At 41.3% G+C, this 14,903-nt stretch overlaps 1 long non-coding RNA gene across 3 annotated transcripts in view; it reads left to right on the forward strand.

Moving 5' to 3' along the window:
- The window catches only part of LOC125887628 (uncharacterized), a 51,938-nt gene that overhangs the window by 16,861 nt on the left and 20,174 nt on the right, over positions 1 to 14,903 (forward strand). The window contains exons 1-2 of one of the 3 annotated variants that reach the window (XR_007449191.1): positions 4,267 to 4,355; positions 11,709 to 11,786. This is a non-coding gene — a long non-coding RNA (uncharacterized LOC125887628). Of the gene's footprint in view, positions 1 to 4,266; positions 4,356 to 10,096; positions 10,783 to 11,708; positions 11,787 to 14,903 lie in introns of those variants that run through there. The other 2 variants (XR_007449190.1, XR_007449189.1) reach the window with 2 other exon arrangements.

The raw sequence follows: 14,903 nt of genomic DNA on the forward strand, positions 1-14,903 counted from the left end.
TCCCACTATGGGGTTACCAGTTTTGATATCCGCTCAGCAAGCCTCGTGGCCCCTCCTCCCTAATGTATGAACCTGGCAGGACCAGGGCGGCTTGGTTCTCCTTTTCCGTGCCCCCTCCCCCCACCAGACACAGTGATGGCACTCAGTGCCAGAGACACCCCTCCCTTCCCTTCACCAACACTCTTCTCTCCTCTCCTCCCTCCCTTCCCTCTCCGCCGCAGGCAGACCCAGGCATGGGATCTCCATCTGTGCACAAAGGAGCCTCCTCTATCTGCATACGCTGCACATAAAAGGGCCTTTTGTCATGAGCTCTGCACACATGACCGTCCGCCTTTCACCCCGCTGGAAAAAAAGATCACTCTCTCCAGCAATCCAACCCCACCCCCAACACCAGACTCAACCCCGTCCCCCCGACCCCCACCCTGCCAGATTTTCGTCTGCAGAGAGAGAGAGGGAGAGAGTGAGTGAGACAGATCCACTCTCAACTTTGTCGAATAGAGACAACCATCAGATGGGGCTGCTTCCATCACCACTGCAAAGCCCCCTTTTTTCCCCTTTTTCATTTCCCCTTTTTCATGTCTGCCTTCTCTTTTTCTTTCTCCTGGTGTCCTTGTGTGCACTCAGTGTGAGGCATCAACGCATTATAGCATCTGCCATAATATGAAATATGAATGTGCTCTCGTTTTTGCAGTCTCCCTTCCTTTCTGCTGCAGTCTCTGACATTTAAGGGGCATTAGTGGTTGGTTCTGTGCCAGGTTATCAACCCCCATTACAGAGGCACGGGCTCGATTGACAGCAGTCCGAGAGCCGATGCTTTTCTCTCCCTCTCATTTCGGTGCCTCCTGCCTTTTAACCTCTCGGCCCCTACGCTGCCTAGAACTGGACGTGCTCGTAATGTGTAGGGGACGATGACAAAAAAATACACGTATGCACGAGAACCATGTCAAGATGAGACAAGGGAGAGTTCTCCACCGTTGTGAGACAAATGGGCTGCATGCCACTTTGGCTACTAAAGATGACAGATATTGGTGTTGAGGGATATTGAGTAAGGGTGGGGATGGAGCAAAGACACAGAGGCAGGCTAATACGCACTGTCAAGTGCACGGTTGCTGCCACAAAAAGCGCTTTCCTCAGCGTTTCCTTTGAAATACACACGGCCCTGATGCCTTGCTCCCAGCCAAACGAGTGTGGATTTTGGAAAGCCCTGTAGCTCATCTTGCTGTCGCTGCACACAGGCCTGTGGCGGAACGGAAGGATAAGATTGACTTCTCCCTCCACCGCCATGTCCTCTGTGTGACCCTCTGCCTCTCTAAGCTGGTGTGAGAGGTCAGGGGCCGTCATATCGCAGCTTCCCACGTGCTGTCCACACCTTTACCCTGGTGGTGACGATGATGGTGATGGGCAGATGAGAGGGTTATTACACATCATCCAGCCAGTCCAATTTAGCTTGAGGAGTGCATATGATATACACACAGGGAGGAAGGAAGAATGAAGAGAGCACCAGTGAACTGCAGAGTTAACTCTGGGTGTGTGTAGCCATAATCATGACGAACAAGGCAGCTTCCTCCCATGAAAATATTATAATAACATGAGAAATAATGATATATAATGATAATAGTTATGGCTGGGTAATGTATCTCGTCTATATATAAGATATCATGTTAGATTTTGGATATCATAATATTGCAAATGTTGTCGTTTCCTGGTTTTAAAGGCTGTGCAACAATAAACGATGTAATTTTTCTAGCCATTATGATATTTGCCTTTACCCACTTCATAACTTTATACCACTTCATCATCATTAACTCGACATTACTGACGATTATCAAAACCTCATCGTGTAAATATTGTGTGAAAACACCGACAGTCTACACGTCAGGCCAAAAATATTTTGATATTTGATTCTCTCCATACCCCCAGGTAACTTGAATGGCTTTATATGAAATATGGACAACTTAAAACATTCACAGGCAAAAAGTTATTTCACATTTGCATAAGAAAGAGAGCAGACGCCTTAAAATATGAAGATAAATTACACTAAATATTCATTTTCTGTACCCAGCAACATATTGTATCTAGAATACCCTGCGGGAACAGCTGTACTGTGGAGAAAACTTTTGTATGAAACACACAGGAAAACAAAAAATGCTTTTATACCCTAAAGATTTAGATTTACTTAAACAACCCCAGTGTGGAATGTGCATGTCCTCATATGACCAAGCTCATCAGTGCCTGCACTTGCTTGTCGGATGTGCGCAAATATAAACTAATACAACAACTCGCTGTATCTCTACAAACTATTTTGTCTCTTTAAAGACAAGTTGTCTAGTTATTATCCCAAAAAGCAGTAACAGCCTCTATGTGCTGCACCATAAGGGCTCATATTTACTGTAGTGTGTCTTTACAGCCGTTACTTTTAATGCCTACATACTCTAAAACACGGACAACCACACAAAGCAAAATACAGGGCAGAAGTTAAAAATATAATAAAAAAAATAAGTGCAATGTACAGTTTTAGACACGTACAGTGGCCTCGCATTTAAAAAGAAAACCAATATGGTGCCACATGTTTTGCTCTTCGTAGAAATAATATTTTACTTGAATTGAAAGAGCCACTAAATTTGCAGGAATAGCCTACAGAGTAATAAAAGCTCTGTTTATGCAGCTGTGCTATGAAGCGCTGTTGTAGATAGATATCGTTCTGCTAATAACATTATGCACATCAATTACAGTCTGTCAGCTTAAAGTGGGATTTATTGTACCTAATCAGTGTTTTAATCTTTGTCACTTTTAAATCAATATCAGTGCTGTGGCCCCCTTTTAAAGCATGCCACGGATTTTTTTTGTTTTACTGTGCAGAAAGTTTGAAGCAGTTATCAAGCTCATTAAATTGCATTGCTGGAGTGGGAACTCGATCTATCGGTGTATTTTGTAACTTTACAGTGATCAGAACAGAAAGTGCTGTGAAGTGATCCACGGGCTGCAGTGTCGGAGGAGGCACCTGGACGAGAGCGTGTTTATGAAACGGATAAAGCACATTAGGTGCATGTTTTGCTGTTCTCAGTAGAGCAAGGATGCTAGAGAGGGTGCGTGAGATAACAAAACAGTGTTTGTCGAGGCAGGGAGCCGCTGAGCGCGTATGGCTCGGCTGTTGGACTCCTTGCAGCCCTGCGGCGCAGACACAGGCGTTGTGACGTGGCCCCTGAAATGCCAGGCCCTGTTCACTCCTGGCTCTGTGTGTGGAGGAAGAATAAAATGAAATGGCCAAGGTTGTTTAAAGTAGGTATTAGCAGCCCTCGGGGGGAAAACTGCAAAGGGAGAGCTCAGGTATGAAGCCCGGTGCAGGCTGGTCAGGTGGACAGAGAAGGAGAATTTGCTTTTTTATTATTGCGCCTCATTGACTTTTGAGAATTTGTCCCAGTAGCTCCGTTAACGCAGTGTGGGAGATCAGTGTTTGTAGAGAGAAGTTTAGGAAACACCACTTAATGCTCATTATTTATGTTGCTTTAAATTATGTATTATCTCCCAGTGTAATAACATTAGTATTACAACTGATTAATAGTAACTCTGTTAATTTGAGTTTTTCAGTTAATATGAAGACAAATTAATTATCTTTATATATTATAACCAGTCTCATCTCATATGTTAATGTACAGTATGGTTGTGCTAACCTCTGTTAAAATGTAGTTTTGTCATATAGTTTGAACTGAGAAAACAGATTTTAAACTCTGACAATTAAATCTGAATATCAGGATTTATTCTTGTTATATCACAGAATGAAAAAAAAGTTGTAACACATAATGAAAAGCATGAATAATGTTTAATAATTAAATAAATAGATGTGCACTAACTGTCAGGATCGCCCCCCGTTTTGTCTCAGATGTCTCAACGTGTGGAAAACTTACTTTAATCTGTCTTTTTCCAATCGTGTGTATCACCTTAACATGTTTAAACAATCTTGAATGTACCATAGTTTACAGCTTAATCTGTGTCTTGTTAAAAAAACACACATTCATTTACATTTAATGCATTGTTATTAATGTCTTAAATATCGTTATTGATGCTGTAGTTTGGTGGATTTCTTGCCTATAAACTGCCCCAGTTCGATGCTACCATACGAAGGCTGCCCTGATCCAGGACAATATGTTTGGCTGTTGAAGGGCTGCCAGAAGTAGTTGTTAGTTACAGTTAGGGCGCGTCCCTCTTTGGATAGGTTGTCCACTCTGAGGTCTGATATCGAATAGGTCCATAATTTCCAGCTTGTTCCCAGGAGAAAGTCTCTCTTGCTCTTTTTCCCCTCTGTGTCTCCTTTCCTCCTCTTCTTCTCCTTTCTGAACCCTGTGAGAAACAGCAAGGTGAGTTCATTCCTGCTAGAAAATGCCTTTTTATACTGCTCAGATGAAACCGTGCGGTGCGCATGATCTTTCTGCAAATGTAGTTTGTTTAGGAAATGTTTTTGAAATTATGCAAAACACCCATGAGTTAAGATTTCGTCTGATTTTGTATTTTTCGATTTGTTGCAGGCAGCTGATTAAAAGCTAACTGGTGTACAAAAAATCAATGCTTTGCTTTGCATTTGGAGAACAGAGGAGTACAGCAGCAGGGCACGTTGTGAAATATTTCAGGCAAAGTCAATTGAGCTAAATTCCAATAAAATTACACAAAACAAATGCAATAATTCATGCATTTACAAGCAATCAGTTTTAAAATATGCAGTGTATTAAAATGTGATCTGTTCCTTTAGGGGGGAAGTGTTGCCTTCAGTTATTAGATTTATAATCATTATAACAAACTGCATTTATTTAAATCCAAATCAGAATACTAAACATTATATTACAGATGCAAACATGTAATTTACCCAGATGATTATCTTTTGGAAATGAACATGTGTTAATGTAGTGCTGTATTCACATAACAGCAAACTTTAGACACTCAATATGAATACCTTTTTGTAAAGTGCAAATTTCAAAATTAAAAGTGTATCTCTGCCCAGGGAACAGAGAAATATAGCTTTATTAGACTAAATGTACTATGGTGTTCGTTTGTTTTTTGTTTTTTTGTTTTTTTTCAGAAACAAATTAAATTAAGACTATAAAGGTGGACGGATTTTATACATTAAACCCGTACATTTCATACGTGATTGAATATTTGCCAAAACAAAATCTGTATGCTTGATATTTTTGTTCTTTGATCATAAATTCCCTCTTAAACCTTACAGCAAAGCAAACATAAAGAAAAAGAAAAGAATATGTATTTTTCAAATGTTAATTAAACACAAATATTTAACATTTTTGCATAATTCCTTCCTCATCATATACTCGTAATAAATTATTATTTAACACTGGCTTTAGTCAGATTCTTTTTATTATATTAAAGGCAGCACCTACAGAGAGCAAACACACTGCAGTTTGTTGTCTCAATAATCAGCTTTTTAAACCCTTTGCAAATTAAAAAGGAATATATTTTAGAAGATAAACTAAATTAATTAATGCCGTAATGCATACATTTTTTCTTTTTAAATATTTTTTAAAACAAATCAATTAAATTGAGTACTGTCGAAAAACTGCTCAACTGTTAAAAAAAAAGTTTATTTTTAAAAAGTACATTTTTTACATCACCAGTCAACTTATTGAACAAAGTTTTATAATTAAATTAAATGTGTATATTCCCTGCACAGACATGGACTTGACCTTTAGGAAAACACTCCAGAAAAAAACAACCACTCCATATTTTCGTCTGGTTCTATTAAATTGATATTCCCACAGTATTTATTTAAAGGAGAGACAATCGCAAATGACCTGATCACAAGCAGTAATTTCGTTGATGGCGAGCGTCAATCACGTCTCATTATGAAGCATTATTGGCTCGCTTTACCTCGACAGGGAATGTTCAAGTCAGCTCTGCACGAAATTTCACTTTTACCTCTCTGCTGGTGCAAAAGTAATGTTTGAGCAGCACAGCAGAGAGAGTTTGTGATGAAATTGTCCTGTTCTTGCTTTTCATCATATGATCATCTGGAACATCAATACTGCGCATGTCTTGCGTCCACCATTTTGTGATGAGAACTTTATTGCACATGCTCCCATTTTATGAACTTGAGCAGAACACATGCTTTAAAGTCTGAGGCCTTGAAATCTTTTTTTGTTGTTGTTGTTGTTTTTTTGATTGATCCTGTTTAATTAGGAAGTTCCTCTCATTGAAATTATTACTCAGATTATTTTCAGATCCACAGATGATGCACATCCTGCTAATGCAAATCAAATTTGTCATGGCCAGGAGTGATCATTTATTCATGTTTGTCCAGACAACAATTATTTTTTCAAGCTGTGCTGCACCTTGCTGTGATACTCCTCATTCCTCGTCTGCGTGTCAGACAGAGAGCAGAAAGTGGTGGTCACAGTCGGCTGCCTGAGGTGACTGCTGGGGTCAAAGGCCGGGTTGTGTTAATAAGACTTGATGTGCTGCCCTGGGACCTCAGTCCCATGAGGGATAACCCCCTAATCGGCATTAGTTAATGTGTTAGTAATCTTTACCTTCTTAAAGCAAACAGCAGTGCAGCATTCAATGGGCCCGCTTGGCCTCCCATGTAACGCTTTTGACCTAGGGGTCATGGCCTTTGTTCCCCGCTCGATGGGGAGTGCCCTCAAAGGTCTCGGGTGTAATAGAGAAGTTGTTTAGACACGTGCGGGGCTTAAGCAAGACCACCTCATAGACTCTGCTCCTGCTCCTGGAGAGTATAAAGTCTTCCCTCGTAGTGTAGGCACACTTTTGTGGTTAGCTTTCATCCCACTTGAATAAGTCCATTAGAATATATATGTGTTTTATGTGCCACATATCATGTCTAGTGTGTTGACGCAGTGGTGGTTGCTGACCAAGCACAGAACCGCCCCCCCTTCTCGCCCCCACCCAACCTCCTAATGCCTCCTTGATGTTTGTAAATGACTAAGTGCAAATATTGTTTGTCTTTGCAGATCCCCTGCCCACTGCAATTTCATGTTCCCCCAGCTCTCCTCACTGTTTCCTGCAGACACAGAAAGAAAGCTCTAGAAAAAAAGCATCTTTTATTGTGTGTCCTCGTGCTGTCCCTTTATCTGAACTTTTATTTTGTAAAGTGCAAGTGTTTGCCCATGACTGACACTTAAATGTGTGTTCGACGTGTTCGTGACTGCAGCATTCATTCTGTGTGAGGCTGAATCAGTGTGAGGCTGTGAGTTCACTCAAGGCCCTGACACCTAAATGATCAATTTGGGAATCAAAATAAATCTAAAAAGTATTATTTTACAGAAGCTGGATACAAATGCACAACATTTATATTGCCCTTTAATTTTGATGATTTTAGACACCTTTATTCCACTGTGTAATACTGTCTTTTTTGTGTGTGTTTTTATAAGATACAAAACAGAGAAATTTTAATGTTATAAAGTTCAGTAGTCATCTGATGCTTAATACAGAATCAACCAAAAAAATTAGCACTTTACAGAGCACGTTTTTGTCTCTAAAATGTTCGTCAAATGGTGTCGGGCAGAGTCCATAACATGGCGCCGTCTGCCATTTTGTTTCACATCGTGTCATCAATTGGCCTGATTGACTGATTCTGAATCACACAGATGTTGCAGCCATGCACTCCACACGAAAAGCTGTTGCTTCTCTCTGCTTTAATGTACGTAAATCAAAGAGCTGTGACAATTTTGCGTCAGGGTTAAGATTCTAAAAAGGTTGGTTTTACTTAATAATTTAATCAGAAAAAAATAGAAGTGTAAAAAGACGTAAAAAGAACAAAGGTCTGCACAGTGCATTTCTTAAGAAACAGGTTTATTATAATCTGTTAGAAAAGTCTGCAACAGTTGCTAAAATGTTGTTAATTATGACTGCGAAATTAAAATATGATCAGTAATTTCAAAATGCAACAGAGGCACAGTGTCGAGCATGCAGCACAGTGCTGAGAGCTGGGAGGTGACCCAACACCAGAGCTGTATCCTCGAATGAACTTTATGCCATGCAAAGTGCAGTTTTGCACACTAAGCATAAAAACACAAAGTGTGTGCCACTCTAAAACAGCTAATGCTCAGAGCTCTAACATGTCCTGCTTTATGATCCAATACAGTCTCTCAACATATGCACATTACAGCTTTATACATCGAGACCATAATGAAGTCATGGGTTTCTCAATTGGTCCAAACGCATGGCGAGATGTGACGTACAGCTGCACTCCTTCTAATAGGATTCTATAGCTCGTGCCAATGTAGATGCCTGAACCAAGCTCGTATCTCATTTAGGGACGGGGCACGGAGAGCCAGTAAATTGCAGTTCAGCCCTCTCTGCACAAAGTTAGAGTAAATAACGCTCTCATTTTCTGTCTGCACATCCACCTGTGTTTTTACTGAAACCTGTGGAGCGAGGAGAAGTGCAGACGGGAGGATAGTTTGTGTGGAGAATCCAGCCTCTGTGCTGCTGTAGTGAGGAAGAGAGCCGGCGAGGAACGGGGTGGTGGCCGTGCTATGAAAGCAGCCCTCACAAAGTGTGCAGCCTGCAGCAGTAGCAGCCATGTTAGACAAATCTGCGTGAGCTTGAGCCCCACTAATAACGCAGTGCCCTCCAAAACCAACAGAAAGTTTTCACAGAGTAAAAGTAAGAAAAGTTTCACCCCCACCTTTTTTCTCTCTCATTGTCTCTGCTAGGCATGTAGTCCCCTCTTGCCCTCTTTAACTCTCAGCAGTTTATAAAGCAGAAATGCAATCAGAATAGTTCCTCAGTAACAGACACACTTTACATATCTCCTTCCTCCTTTTCTTTCCTTATAGAGCTCCTGTAGTTCAAGGCCGAGGGGAAAAAGTTGAAGCCACGAGCTCTGCTTTTGCAGTTTTTAGAACCAGAGCCAAAAGAGGCAGGAAGTTGTTGTACAATAGCGTTACAGTAATCTGCCACAAATGGAAAAAGCCAAATGCTGATCGCCGAGTAGAGAAGGTGGCAGAACAGAGGCAGAAAGAGGGAGGGAGGGAGGGACAGAAAGGGAGAGAAAGAGAGCTAGCGTGTGTGAGAGAGACAGACGTTACAGCAAAGAATAATCAATACAATCTAAGATGGTGGAAACAGCCATGCTGTTTGGGTCTCTCCCTCTGGTTAACTCTCCAGCTCGCTTCGTGTGAATCAGTGCACGGATTCGGTTAGGACAAACTGTTTAGACCATCTTATTTTCTGTTTTATCCCTCCTCTGTTTTAAACAGGAGGAATCGGCATCTCTGGGGTGGGGTGGGGTGGGGTGGGGTGGGGGTGGGGGGTTCTCGAAATTTCCTCCGAACTGTTGAATGCATTTTACCAGGCAAGTGGCAGCTGTTTTTCCTCGAGGAAAAGCAGCGAAGTCTCACCCAAAAATGCTTATCAGCCTTTTGACTTTGTGCCAAAATAGCTGCAAGGGTTCAGCTGCAGCGTTCAGCTCGCTTTGTGACAGAGCCGGGGCAAGGAGGAGGGTCCTAGCCCAGCGTTCTTTGCCACATGTTACTGAAATAAACACTGGGGAAGCTTATCTTTTTCCTGTGTGTATGTGTGTGTGTGTGTGCGTGTGTGCGACTGGTCTATTCTGTGCATTCACGCCAGTCATTGTGGCATGCTAAAGAGTTAATGCACTCCGTGAGTGTGTGCTCCTTTTCAGAGTGTGCTCCCAAGACTGTTGCAGCGACAAGAGCCCCCACTACAGTAAGAGATAAGGTTAATAATTCAACCGGCTCTCAAAAGTGTTGCATATTTCAAGGATCCTTCAGCAGAGCGGTCCGTTGTGAATGACTGTGGATTCTCTTTTTCTTCGCTTTTCTTTTCACTAGTTGATATAGTAGCTGAGGTACTGTATAGTGTATCCCAGTATGGCGTGTAAGTGTGTGCACTGCGTCTGCGCACTGCTGGAGGAGTGGATTTCTGTGTCATTCTTCCTCCTCCACCCCTCCCACATTTAGTGCTTTCCACCCTCCCACTCTCCCTCTCTCTCTCTCTCTCTTTCCTTCTGTGTCTCCGTCTCCCACCCATCTTATGCTCCCTCCCTCCTTCTCCCCCCTGTCTCCGGTGCAAATACAGTTCCTTGCCGTGTTGGACATGTGATGAAAAAGTGACTGGTTCGCGCGCTCCGCCGCACCTCCTATTTCATCATCAGCGGAGCATTTCTCCCCTTCACTGTGCGCTCGCTGTCTCCTCCTCTCTTCCTCTCTCTCTCTCTACCTCTCTTCTTTTTCTCTCTCTGTTTCGCCTGCTCCCCTCTTTCTGCTCCAGCCACACGCAAGGGGGAGACTTAAGCTCTGCGAGGGGAAAAAAAAAAAGTCTGCTGCTATTTCTACAGTCAGGGCCTCCCCACAGCCCGCCCTTCCATAGACGGAGCTTTTTTTTTCACTCACTACTAGCTGGATTTTAACCCTCTGCCTCCAACTAGCTGCACAGCAGCTCTGCAAAACCTGGCAACAAGTTGCTTTTAGGGGCCTTTTCGCACTTTTGGCGCATTGATTTTTGCACCACTTTGGATTTGGCCGCTGTTTTTTCCATTCTTTTGTATTTTGTTTCCTAAAAATGTGCCGCATCTTGATATTTTTTTCCTCCGCTGATGGGTTTTTAGTAGTATTTATTTAGTTTCTCCCTTTTTGGATGGAAATTCGTCAAGGTGGTGTTTCGCCATGTGATGGGCCTTGTTCCACCTGGAGTGTCGGGGCGCCATTTCTGACGGGTAACCTACTCAGGGTGGGCTTGTGGTCTGGATGACCACTGTGGATGTCAAGCAGAGAATGTGACCAGTATCTGAGCACGGTACACATCTGTGTTTAAAAAGACATGTCCTTCATCAACGACTGCTGTGAAGTACCTCACCTCCTTCGTCTTTACTCTCTGTCTCTCCTTCTATTTCCTTCCCATGTCCTCTCACTCCCTCTGTGTGTGTGTGTCTGTCTCTCGCTCCCCCCCTTGTTCTCTCTCTTTCACACCGACTTGCTCTCCTAACAGGAGAATGAGTGGTGTGCTGAGCCGGATCTCTTTCTGGGACAGGTGCCAACTGCAAACAAAAGACATTAAAAGGCAATAAGAGAAAAAAATGTAGTAATTGCGAAATTTCAAATTGTTGCAGTGAAATGTCAGAAGTAGGCCTGCATGTCGTGTTTCTACATGGCGACTTTGCGATATTATTACATGTTTGTGTATGGTATAAAAACTGATTTTCGTGAGCAAGGCTGCTGGTAAAGCAGAGGTTTGAATACTTTGCCACACTTATTCTAGTGAAGGCATTTCATTCGGGAAGAGGGAGGGAGTAATGTGGGAGAGCAGCATATAGACTGCTGAATTATTCATGTGCCCAGCCAAGGCTGTGACTGGACTGGTTGTGCTATTTGCATGCATCAGACATGCTGTTTGTCTGTTTGCTAACATTCCTCATTCAAAGACTTGTTAACTAGCAGACGGGCTTAGCTGGAGCCTTGCAGACAGCCTCATGGCCTCCTATTGTTTCAGGCCTCTCACCAGGCCTGGACCCAGCCAGTGGCAGGCGAGCCGTGCAGCCCTGAGCTTGGGGCTCAGACTGTGTGGCTGGAAGAGGGAGTGAGGCTGTAGCTGAGATTGAGGCTGGGGCTCAGGCTGGAGCAGGGGCTGAGGCACGGCTGTGAAAAGAGACAGTCTGAGGGAAATCGCTGGGTCTAGCAAGAACCACCAAACGGGAGCTTATGGCTTTCTCCTCTTCTTGACAGAGATGTGGATCAAAAGCGGGAAGAGCTGCCAAATTTCGCATCCTGTCCGGACATTTACCATCTTTGCTCTGAAAATCGGTGAGTAATATCTGATTTAATGTGTGTGTGCTTGCATGGTTTCGATGCAAGTTTATCCGTGTGTTTACATCTAAGGCTTTCGATGTTTAACAGGCACACTGTGCAAATAAACATTTGTGCACAAAGTTTCTTTTTATTGAGTGCGCATTAATACGTCTGACTGTAAAATCCTACATGCTCATGTAGTTTGGGAACATATACAATAGCACATATACGAGCGACACCGCCATTCCTTTAACTTTAATAATGCTTTCTTATAACTTTTCCCTGCCCTCCATAGAACTGAGGTGTAATTTAGTAATGCAAAAACAGAAGTCATTGATAGCACTGTGATTGCTGCCAGGATAATCCCACGTCGTGGTAATCAGCGGATGAGCGGAAGGCCACGGTTGTGGAGGTATTTCGTATGAGTGATGTGGTCCGGGCTTAGTATGTACTGTATGAAGAGAAGTACGTGGTGTACTGATCGTTTTGATCGCTTTAATGTTCTCAAAAGCTCGATTGTCAGCTAAATTTCAACGAGAACACCCTGCATTTCTCCGAATTTGAAGTTTTGCGGGCAGCATTTGCCGAGCTTGTATTTCGTTTTAGGAGACAGAAAAGAGAATAAATATAAAATAGTCCGTCGCTTCGCCATTTGCAGGATATTTGCCTTTACACACCTAATTTTAATATTGATCACATCGTTTCCTGAGTTATCTGTGCATCTGCGCTTCTTTGAACACACGATTTATGATTTGCATAGTAATATTTTGTGGCAAATGTGTAGAAAGACTCCTGTCGAAATGCTTGTCTTATTATATTGATGCGTATGAAAACGTCCCCTTGTTTTCGTTTGAAGGAGGAAAAAAACCTGAGCAATAAACCTGTGTATGCGTCACAGAACAATCCCACAAAATGACTGTGAGGTGACGAATTTCACTTCAGATAACTTACTTTGGATCAAAAATTAATTTAATTTGGCTTCTTTGGCTCTTTTTCAGATCCTTGGTAGTTAATTTTGTCAAATGAATGGAAAATGCAGGTTTCATTAGTGAATGAGACATTTATAAGGCAATTTACAATCCCCAGGTCTATTCATAACATTTAATTTGTAGTATTGCCTGCAAGGGGAACCAACCGTACACATAATAATCACTGTTTTGGAATTTCATTTTTTTAAACCTGACATTTATTAGCAGCTGATTCACAAAAGTCTTTAATTCTTCGTGCTTTGGTTTCCTCATGTCTGCTCAGATGCTCATCAGGCTTTATGTGAAAGGACACTTTCTGAAGGGCAAAGTCGACCCAATGTTTCTCAGAGCTTTCAGGTGATTCAGGTACAGCTTTTTCCATACATAGGTGATTATGTTCATTCATATGGATATAAGCTCTACTTAACTAGCAGTGGACACATGGTTTTTGGCTGGCAGAGTATCACACTACTCCACCCCTGAGGCCTTTTTGGCAGTGGATGGCAGGAGTCCAGGGGAAGGTTGCATGTTGAGAGGCAGATGGCAGGGTGGTGAGGGTTTGCAGTATTTTCGCTCTCTGTAAAAGTATACCTGACCAACCCAACAGCCTGGTGCAGGCCACAATGAGGCATTCTGTGCACTGAGGCAAACTTCAGCTTTACTGCAGCTACACAGCAAACACAGCAAGGCTGGATGGGACACACACACACACACACACACACACACGCAAATACAAGAACACAACCAAACGAACATATTCGTGTGTTTAATTTAATAATCTTTGTGTACACTGTCAGATATTAATACTTGTGGTTCGACAGTGAACACATTTTTACACTCTTGTCAGTTTTCACTTTTAAATTGTGTGTTCTTCGGCTTTATGAAACACCTCTATGAAAGGGTAGATTCTTTTAAATCTATATAACAACCAAACATGTCTTTTTAATAGACGTAATCAGTCAATATATTTCACATATTTTCAAACATTTTTGTGAATACATATATTTCAAATACGCGAGTGCGAGTGTTTAATGAATACACTGCAAAAGAGGAGCTAAAGGAAAAACAGGCCACAGCTAGAACAACAAGTTCCCAAACTTGAACTTGACTGTGGCCTTGAACTTGAATGAGAAATTCTTGATTTTTTTTTTCATTAAATGCGTTTTAAAACAGTATTTTCCGCATTTATATACTACTCGCTGCAAAGTAGTGTAAGTTTGTTTTTTTTAAAGATGCTAGAAGCTTTTAACTGACAATACTTAATAACTTTTTAATGCATGTAGGTATGAACTAAAAAAAGAGCCTAAATGAGCACTCTGGAAATGGATTATATATTGTGTAGAATTACTGTTCTACAGTGTATATAATATTTGCAAGTAGTTAGTTTTATATGTAATTTAGGTTTTAAAAAAAATACATAAACAATTTTTCATTTATGCTTGACCTCTGTGTGTTTTTTTAATTTGTTACTGGACGTGTGTTTCACTTTAAAATATTATGTAGTATATAAAGAGAGGAAAGGATTTAATGCTGCAAAATAATGTACTCCCTTATTTTTTCCGTATAGAATGAAGTATTTTAAAAGTTTAAAAGTTTTGTCCGAAGAAGGAAGGGGGAATACTTTCTATACTTTATATAACATGTGTCTAATATATAGAGGAAAATATAAAGCGTGAAATAAAAGTAAGAGTGTATGATACGATGAATGTTTTAGTGTAGAGGATATAATAATGCTGCATGAATACACAGCATCAGCATATTTTGCTCAGTGTGTGTGTGTGTGTGTGTGTGTGTGTGTGTGAGAGAGAGAGAGAGAATGCATGTACGCATGTGTGCGCTCGTGCATGTGTCCTCCACTTTTTTTATTCGATCACTTGCTGGTGATTTTTGTAAATCGCTATTGATTTGAAAATATTGATGATTTTTTTTCTAATAATATTCAGATTATTAAAAAATGGTTGACCTTTTTTCATCTGTGATAGCAAAACCACAAATCCAACAGGTATCTCATTATTATTCTTCTCATTATGACTTCTGAAGGGGCACCATAAACTTTTTTTATGTATTTATTTATTTATTTAAAACTGCAATTCCCAGTATTTAGTGTTTTTCTAACACATATCTAGTTATGCCTTTAGACTAGTGTAGAAAAAAGTATGCCAAT

Source organism: Epinephelus fuscoguttatus, linkage group LG4, assembly GCF_011397635.1.
Source record: "Epinephelus fuscoguttatus linkage group LG4, E.fuscoguttatus.final_Chr_v1".
Classification (NCBI taxonomy): domain Eukaryota; kingdom Metazoa; phylum Chordata; class Actinopteri; order Perciformes; family Serranidae; genus Epinephelus; species Epinephelus fuscoguttatus.